This window comes from Muntiacus reevesi, chromosome X, assembly GCF_963930625.1.
Source record: "Muntiacus reevesi chromosome X, mMunRee1.1, whole genome shotgun sequence".
Lineage (NCBI taxonomy): Eukaryota > Metazoa > Chordata > Mammalia > Artiodactyla > Cervidae > Muntiacus > Muntiacus reevesi.
Genome location: NC_089271.1, coordinates 132,352,435 through 132,362,417, shown reverse-complemented (window position 1 = coordinate 132,362,417; position 9,983 = coordinate 132,352,435). Strand labels below are relative to the sequence as shown.

The window sequence follows — 9,983 nt, the reverse complement described above, 5'->3', positions numbered from 1 at the left end:
AAATTTGCAGAGTTTGACAGACATGTTTATGGCAAAGGTTGTGGTGATGGTTTCATGGGTACATACTTATCTCCAAACTCATCAGGTTTTATCCATTAAATATGCACAGCTTTTGTACACTGGTCAGACCTCAACAAAGTAGATTTTAAAAATAACTGTAAAAACTAGGAAACAGGGACCTACCAGGTGGTCCAGTGGTTAAGAATCCACTTTTGAATGCAGGGGATTCAGGTTCAATCCCTGGTGGGGGAACTAAGATCCTACACGCCATGGGAAAACTAAGTCTGTGCACCACAACTATTGACCCTGTGCTCTAGAGCTCAAGAGCCACAACTACTGAGCCTGCATGCCACAACTAGAGAAGCCTGTACAGTGCAAGAAAGATCCCACATGCCACAACTAGGTTGGATGCAGCCAAACAAACAAATGTTTTTGTTTTTGTTTTTAAAAAAAGTAAATTTTAAAAAAGAAAGAAAAACTAGGGGACAACAGAAGATATGGCTTAAAAGTGGGCTGGCCAGTGTGGCAGTTGTGGGCGACACATGGCTATTGAGCATCTGACGTTTGCCTTAAGTGTAGAAGGCATGTGCTCAGTCGCTCAGTAATGTCTGACTCTTTGCGACCCCAGGGACTGTAGCCCGCCAGGCTCCTCTGTCCATGGGATTCCTCAGGCAAGAATACTGGAGTGGGTTGTCATTTCCTTCCTCCAGGAGTCTTCCCGACCCAGGGATCGAACCCGCATTTCTTGAGTTTCCTGCATTGACAGGGTTCTTTACCACTAGTGTCACCTGGGAAGATGTAGAATGCATCACAGATCTCAAATAATGTATAACTACCTCATTAGTAATGTGAAATGTTGATCATGTGTGGAAATGATATTATTTTGGACATGGTTTAAACAAGTATATTTTTAAAAATAATTTCACCTTTTAAATGTGATTGCTGGAAAATTAAAAATGACACATATGACTTGGCTGGCATTGTTGGCTCACATTGTGTTTCTACCGGACAGCGGTGCATTTGAACGCTACCTCTACCAGGATCTGGTGCAGCCCAGGATGCAGGCACTGCTCCCCTCTGCTTCTCCACTGGGGGTCTGGGGCCCTGGCTCCTTAGGATTTTTCCCACAGCTCACTTGACCTGCATGGATGTTGACTGTGATAGCTTTGAATCTAGAATTCAATTTGGAGCGAACGGCTATCTTAACAATTCTGAGCCTTCAATCTGTGAACATGGCATGTCTTTCCAATTATTTCGGTCTCATCTAATTTAATTTCTCTCAGCAATGTTTTATAGTTTTCATCAGAGTGGTGCTGATAGTCTTTTGTTAAACTGATTACTAGTTATTTTATGTTTCTTGGTATTGCCATAAATGGGATTTGTAAAAATTTCATTTTCCAATTGTTTCTTGCTAGTATATAATACATGAGATTTTTCTATATTAACCTTGGATCCTATGACATTGCTAAGATCATTTATTAGTTCTAGTATTGCATTGTAGAGTCCCTGGAATTTTCAACATAAACAATCAGATGATCTACAGACAGGGACAGTTTTCCTTGTAAAGAAAAACTTGAACAGAAATATTTTAAAAACAGAAAGAAAACCATTTGAAAATGTACTTATCAAAGTTCTGTAAAAGCACTAGAAACCCACAGGAAACACTTAGATTCTCATGACATTATCTGAGGTCTGCTATTATATTCTTTTGGAGGGGTGATGCCACAAGAAACCCACCATTCCGTTTTGTGGCATCAAAATACTGAACAGATTTTTCTGACTTAAGTGATGAGGAAGTGATGGTGGTGAAGAAGAAGGGGTCAGTGGAGATGGCTGATGTCTTAGTAAAAAATACCACTGGCTGGGTTGCTTATAAACAACAGAACTTTGGGGGGAGGGATAAATCAGAAGTTTAGGATTAGCATATACAAGCTACTATATATAATGGGCTTCTCTGATGGCTCAGATGGTAAAGAATCTGCCTGCAATGTGGGAGATCTGGTTCCATCCCCAGGTCAGAAAGATTCCCTGGAGAAGCGAATGGCAACCCACTATAGTATTCTTGCCTGGAGAACTCCATGGAGGCTATAGTCCATGAGGTCACAGTCAGACACAATTGAGTGACTAACACTTTCCCTGTATATAAAATAAACAAAAATAAATAAACAATAAGGACTTACTGTATAGCACAGGAAACTATTCAGTATCTTGCAATAAACTATAATGGAAAAGAATCTTAAAAAGAATAAATATATATAAAACTAAATCACTTCACTGTACACCAGAAATTACCACAACACTGTAAATCAACTATACTTCAATAAAAATAAAATAAACCAAACAAACAACAGAAATTAATTACTCACAGTTCTGGGGCCTGGGAGGTCCAAATCCAGGGTGCTGGCAGATTTGGGGAGAGCTTGCTTCCTGGTTCCTGTCTTCCTTCTTTGCTATCTTTTCTCTGTGTCTTCACGTAACAGAAGGAACAAGCTAGGTCTCTGGAACTTCTTTTTACAAGGATACTAATCCCATTCGTGAGGGCTCTTTCTTTTCTTTTCTTTTTTTTTTTTTTTTGTACTTTATTGTTAATTATGTTTTCTCCATCAGAATGAAAGCTCCTTGAAGGCAGTAACTTTTGTCTGTATTCCCTGATACCTAGAATTGTGCCAGTACACAGCAGGTGTTCCATACAGATTTCTGCTGGAGACTGGATGTAATGAGTTAATCAGAACTCATGTGGGAGGGGGGGGTGGCTTCTGCAGAGTCTGGGACAGGAAAGGGGGAGCTGGAGGGACCCTGCCCCTTGCAACCTCCCCATTTTAACCTTAAGTGTTAAGAAGTGTGGTGGAGCCGGATTCAGTCTGCTGGGTGACAGGGTCAGTGGGGTGCAGAGGGACCCAAAGCAGCCTTTGGGAAGGTGGGGGTGGGGGGCGCTTGACACCTAACTCCAGCCTCCTGGCCTGGGTTGGATCCAGGACCCTGAGACAGAGCATACACATTCTGGGGAGTCACCCCTCCAGTCATCAGTTCCCTGAGGAACCAGAAATTACTCTTCTTGGTTTGAAGGCACTTGGACGGGAGGGGGCATGGCGGGGGGAGGAGGAGGCTGACCCTCTTCCCGCCTCCAGTCTCTGCGAGGTTCCAGGCTCCCCCTGCTCCACGGAGACTTGCCCACCAACCCTTGAAGGCTCAGAGCCCCGACTCCGGTGGTGCCGCTGTCTGGGAGCCATGGAGCCCGAGTGCCGGGTCAGCAGAGGAGTGTGGCCAGTGTAGACACGGTGGTTGGCCGCAGAAGGCCTCGGCCGTCCTGAGCTCAGACTTTGGCTGCCGGCCGCTGAGGCGGTGGCTTCTGTAGCTGGGTCAGCGTGTCTGGCTTCTCGATGGACCGCAGCTGCTGCTTCTTCGCCCGCTTGAGCTTGGCAGGGTTTCGGATCACTTGAACGATCTCTGCCTCCCGCTCCTCCTCCAGGCAGCGTTTCAAGTTCTCCCTGCGGCGACGCTCCTTCTCCTCCTCCAGGTGCCGGGAGAAGTCCTTGGCCAGCTTCCTCTCCTGCCGATCTTTCATCTTCCGCTGCCCGGAATGTGCGCAGGGGCTTGTCCTGAACCGTCTGGGAGAACCTCTTCTTTGAGCGGTCCTTCCACCCGCCCAGACTTGCGCTTCCCCTTCGGGATTATAGGAGTCTCCTCCTCCTTCGGCTTCTTGGACTCAGGGGCCTGGGCCCGACAACTTTTTCGCTTCTTTGGCGCGAGGCCTTCTCTCGCCGGCTGCCTGGCTGGAGCTAGCTTGCTCTACTCATGCTGATCCCGTGGGGAGCCGGGCGACTGGGGTGTCAGCTTCTGTAGTGGCTTCGAGGGCTTGGGACCCAGAGATGCTGACCAGGGTAAGGCTCTAGTGATCCTGAGCCCGGCTGCAACTGATATTCGGGGACCTCGGGGTCGGCTCCTCCTTACTCTTGCACAATTCCGAGGCCGCTTCGCCTTGGTCCTGGGAGAACTTGGGTGACTCCTCATTTGGCTTTGACTGAAGTCGGTGGAATTCAGGACTCGACTTCTGCTGGCTTTGGGGTGATTCCAGGCCTGGATCTCGCTGACCCTGGGGGGAACCTGAGTCCGGTTCCAGTTGCTTTCAAGGGGACCCCAAGCCTGGCCCCTCCTGTAGACTGGGTGATCCCGGTCTTGTTTCTGACTGAGGACTGGGCTCACTCATTTCTTCTGGGTTCGACTGGAACTCCACAAGGGCCCATCTGGCCTGCAGAACTGAGGTGGGGTTCTCGGGAGATTCAGTCTTTACGTCTTCCAGCCGTAGGCTGCGCCTCAGCAGCGTAGCCATTATTTTCAAATCTGAGCCCACCTGCGTGTGAGGGCTCTTATGGCCAGATCACCTCCCAAAGGTTCTACCACCAAATACCATCATCACCTTGGAGATTAGGATTTCAACATATGAATTTGTGGAGATACATCTATTCAGAACCATAGCAACTGGCTTCCAGTGAATCAAAGAGTTGATGTCGTCCCCAGTACACCCCAGTTTAGAAGGAGAGCCTTCGTGTATAACTTTAACATTAAATGAGGTGGAAAACCTGGGTGAGAATCCTGAAGGACACAGGCATTCTGAGACCTTGACCAGGAGACTCAAAATTCCCTCATTCTTGTGCCAAGGCGTGGCCCCAGCCTCCCTGAGGTCTGTTTCTCAGGCCAAGAAGCAGCAGCTGCTGAAGGTGGACTGGACATGAATTTCTATGTATGTCTATGTGTTCCCTGCATTCCAGAAGGACTAGGACCAGGATCCTTCTCAGCGCTTTCAGGCATCCTTGCTAAGCCTTTCTGCAAGTTCCTGGCCTCCCGCACTCAAGCCAGTCCAGCTCCAAGCTGCCTATCTCCCTCTGGGTACATCTTCCACTTCAGCTCTGCCATGGCCTACATCCACCGCATCCTTGATCTTTCTTAAACACTGAGGGTCAGACAGCTCCCCCTGTTATGTGTTGGCACCTTGACAGGTTTCAGGCAACTCACTCAACTCTTTTGCCTTTGATTAGAGACTACACACCTTTCATCTTAGATTCACAGAAAGCAACAGTAGACTCAGATGAATTTGACTGTTTTCCTGCTTCTGTACAGATTGATGGGACCATGTGTATTTTACCTTGGACAAGTCTGAAAACAGTAATAACAGAAATACATTTTTCACTGTCTCTTTGCCTCTCTTTGAAAGTAGAGGACAGATCAACAACAAGGTCCTACTGTGTAGCACAGGGAACTATATTCAATATCCTGTGATAAACCATCATGGAAAAGAATATGAAAAAAAGAATGTGTATATGTACATATAACTGAATCACTTTACTGCACAGCAGAGATTAACACAACATTGTAAATCAACTATATCTTCCCAGGTGGCTCTAGAGGTAAAGAACCTGCCTGCCAATGCATGAGACATGAGAGATGCAGGTTTGATCCCTGGTTTGGGAAGATATCCCTGGAGAAGGGAATGGCAATCCACCAATCCACTACAGTATTCTTGCACGGAGAATCCCATGGACAGAGGAGCCAGGCAGGCTACAGTCCATAGAGTCATAAAAAGTGACTTAGTATGTACAAAAATAAACTATGCTTCAATTAAAAATATCAGTTAAAATGAAATAGAGATTAAAATTGAGGACATTAAGCAAAATAGACTAAGATAAAAATATTACACATATTTTTATATGTGTATTATATTATAAATAATATTGGAAATAGGAACAAGTGATTTGTTAAATGAAAGTGATGAGACATCTATGACCACCTTTTTTGCCAATAAATTAAAAAATAAAAGAAATTGAAAAAAAGTGGAGGGGAGCCCAGTTTTCACTGAGTCGTCATTCCCAACAAAGACTCTATCCTCTGTGCTATGTCAGCAATTGAGAGACTTTCTACCTGTGAGAAGATTCTTGAGAGTCCCTTGGACTACAAGGAGATCAAACCAGTCAATCTTAAAGGAAATAAACCCTGAATAGTCATTGAAAGAACTGATGCTGAAGCTGAAGCTCCAATACTTTGGCCATCTGATGCAAAGAGCTGACTTGTTAGAGAAGACCCTGATTCTGGGGAAGATTGAAGGCAGGAGGAGAAGGGGACGACAGAGGATAAGATGGTTGGATGGCATCACTGACTCCATGGACATGAGTTTGAGCGAACTCCAGGAGATGGTGAAGGACAGGGAAGCCTGGCGTGCTGCAGTCCATGGGGTGGCAAAGAGTTGAACACAACTGAGCGACTGAACAATAGCAACAACAACTGCCTGTGACAATAGTGTCGCCTCTCTTCCCTCCAGTGGCTGGCCTTTCCTCAGGCTCTTATTACTGAGCTAGATCCCTCCAAGGCCAAAGCACTTTCACACGGGCCTCCCTAGTTCTAGTCATGGTCACTATCACCCAGAGGGCAAGTGTTAGGTAAAAAATCCCTCAAGGGATGGTTTCCCCCCTTGCGTTGTTGCTGCTTCCCAAAGAACTCTGACTCGGGCTCTTCTCAACCATTGTGAATGACTGTGGGTCCCTGGCCAAAACCTCTGCCAATATGGGGCTGACTTTCCTTTCCCCTTCTGCTCTCAAGAACCAGGAATAAGGACTTCCTTGGTGGTACAGTGGATACGAATCTGCCTGCCAGTGTAGCGGACACGGATTGATCCCTGGTCTGGGAAGATCCCACGTGCCTCAGAGCAACTCAGCCAGTGCGCCACAACTACTGAGTCCACCCTCGAGAGCCCAGAAACCTCAACTACTGAGCCCATGTGCCACAACCACTGAAGTCCAGGCACCCTAGAGGTCTGCTGTGCAACAAGAGACGCCACTGCAGTGAGAAGCCCGTGCACTGAAACTAAAGAGTAGCCCCTGCTTGCTGCAACTAGAGAAAGCCTGCGCACAGCAACAAAGACCCAGTGCAACCAAAAATAAATAAAAAGAAGTTGAGTAAAGACTCTGTAATCTTTAAAAAAAAAAAAACCTGGAATAAACTTGGGTCCACTCTTAACCAAAGAGCCATTTTTCATAGACATTCGGATAGTGGAAGGGCTCATTGTTCTACAACCCACTGTGGTCTTCTGTCTGTGGGGGCAGTCCACCCTGACCCCACAACACCCCCCAGCCCCCCAGGCCAAGCAACTGTTGGTTTCCTACATATACTTAGAGTCTGAGCACATTAGGTAAGTGGCTCTCTGGGCTCTTGGGTCTCTGTGAGCCTGGATGCTTGCTACATAAAGGAAAAGAGCAGATCGAAAACTTCATGCCAGGTGAGTGAATGAAATGCTTAGTGTGTAGCTTCACTGGAAGACACCCATTGCCCCCTCCTTTAGAATCTGTTGGGACATTTTAATTTTCTATGGTGCCTTCCTGGACTTTTGACGACCACGAGAGAATCCCTGGCCATCCACACAGTGGTGTGAGTGGTGTGGCTAGGATATCCATGACAAATGAGTGCCCAGATCTTATCATGGCCACCCTCGAAAATATCCAAGAACATGGAATATGCAGGACCTGGTCTGTGAGGTGCTCTCTGCTTCACTCCACAAAGAGGTAACTGGCTGATGTGGGGGCACCCTGCCCAATGTGTTCACCATGCAGTTCTCTCTCCTCCCTCACAGCTTTCAGAGTCCTAAGCCCAACCTCCACAATGGGCTCAGCTCTCCCATATGCACATAGCCACCCTACCATCTCATTTCCCTGGTGGCTCAGTGGTAAAGAATCTGCCTGCAATGCAGGAGACTTGGGCTTGATCTTTGGGTTGGGAAGATTCCCCTGGAGGAAGAAATGGCAACCCACTCCAGTATTCTTGCCTGGAGAATTTCATGGAGAGAGGAGTCTGGCGGGCTGCAGTCCACCAGGTCTCACAGAGTCAGAAACAACTGAGTGAATAACACTTTAACTTTCAGCTTGTTTAAAACTCTGACTCCTTGGGACTTCCCTGGTGGTCCAGTCGTTAAGACTTCGCCTTCCAATGCAGGGGGTGAGGGTTCAATCCCTGGTAAGGGAGCTAAGATCCCACATACCTCTTGGCCAGAAAACTAAAACATGAAACAGAAGCAACACAGAAATAACAAATTCAATGAAGACTAAGAATGGTCCACATCAAAAAAATCTTAAAAATAAAAAACAAAAAAACTCTGACTCCTTAACCAGTGACCACACAAGTGTTTCCCTAGGATGCAAAGTTGGGAACGCCTCTCGGATGGATGATTGGATGTTCGTTCACCTTCCAAAGATCCCCACCCTTTCCGTGGACCTCCTCTCTGATCTCTCTCACTCAGATATGCTCCTGGAAAAGAACCAGATCTGCCCACTTCTATGAAGTCACATAGAGAGAGGGTCAAGTAGGAAATCTATCAAAGGGGAGAAAGAGCAGCCAGCAGATGTGACAATGGGCAGTGCTATGGATGCCAGCCATGTCCCAGGTGCCCCCAACACAATATTCCTTGTATGGTCTCTCAGGATGGAGCTCCATTCAGGAGATTTCTTCTCAGATGATAGTAATGGGCATCCTTTGAGTCACTGGCCTCAATGGTCTCAGAATCTCCTTCAGCCTCCAGGCTCAGGACTCAAAATGGTTGGATTCCTACTATAGAATTTAAAGACTGTTTCATTCAATAATAAATGAATATCTGTCGAGCCCCGTGAAACTTCCATACGTGACCTGACCAGACCACAATAGCCATCTCTGCCCCTTGCTGTCTGTACACTGAAGGGCCATGTGTCTAATTCCCTAGACTTCTTGATAAAGAATCTGCTTGCCAATGTAGGAGATACCAGAGATGCGGGTTTAGTCCCTGGGTTGGGAAGATCTGCTGGAGGAGGAAATGGCAACCCACTCCAATATTCTTGCCTAGAGAATCCTATGGACAGAGGAGCCTGGCAGGCTACAGTCCATGGGATCACGAGTCAGTCACAATTGAGCACACACATACCGCACCAGGGACCTTGCCTTCCCAGGCACTCCCAGCTCCTGTCCCACAGAACCATCAGTATCATCAGCCAAGTTCCCCAGTTCATTAAGATTTATCAGCCCAGTGCTAAGTGGAAATGAATGTGAGCTTAAACACGAGGAACCTTAGAAAGCAGAGGGACCGAAAGCAGTCAGAAAATACGATCCTATGACAGAACCCTAAGAGTCTCACAGAAGTAGGTCACTGGGCCTGGCTCTTGAGCCTGTTCCTGTGTTCCCCTAGCCCATGGTGGAGACTGGGGTTTCCTCTTCGGGAGCCTCCTATTGGAAACCCTGGTCCACAGGGTCTGGGCCCTGTTTCAATCATTTTTAAGCAATTTCTCGCTACTAACTCTTGTGCATAACTTTGGGTTCAAAGTTGTTCTCTCACACATAAAAAAAAGCAAATCATGCTTCAGAGCTCATGACTCAGTTTCCCCCTGTATTTTGACAAGAGGAAATTATTATCCACTTGACAAGAGAGTTTCACACTGAATGGACAGAGGTTCTGACTCTGGCACTGGGCTTTAGGAACTCCCCCAGGACTGAGGAGTAGGAGTAAAATTCATGAGTTTTTCCTGCACCTGCTACCCTGATCTTGCAGTCTGAGGTTGTAGCAGATGGGGCTCCCTCATTGATACCTGAAAAAGCAATCTATTCTCGTCCCTTCCCTGACTTCACAGTCTCAAGCCCCGTGAGATCTTTATGACTGACAGACCCTGCATGAGATCCTGCCAGTTCGCTGGCAACAAGCTACCTCTTAAATCAAGGCGATGGGACTCTTGCGCTGTAGCAGCATCTGCTAGTGCTTCACCACAGTTGTTTCTTTCTTCTGAATCCAACCTTAGATTTTGTTTCCTAACCTCTTTGAAAGTCGTATGGGAATTTCTATACCACAACCAGATCTGGCCCCCAAACCCTCTCACTTGGTCCTCAGTTATTCCCTCCCCACCCCCGATTCACCCTCACCAAGCTGAAGATGATCATGGCTATTTGTGAAGTCATAGATGGGAGAGCTGGCTCCTGAGTGA

General features: G+C 46.9%; 1 pseudogene; it reads right to left on the bottom strand.

The window, feature by feature from the left end:
- Positions 1-3,313: 3,313 nt before the first annotated feature.
- LOC136153400 (coiled-coil domain-containing protein 86 pseudogene) lies at positions 3,314-4,330 on the bottom strand (annotated as a pseudogene).
- Between the last annotated feature and the right edge of the window lie 5,653 nt (positions 4,331-9,983).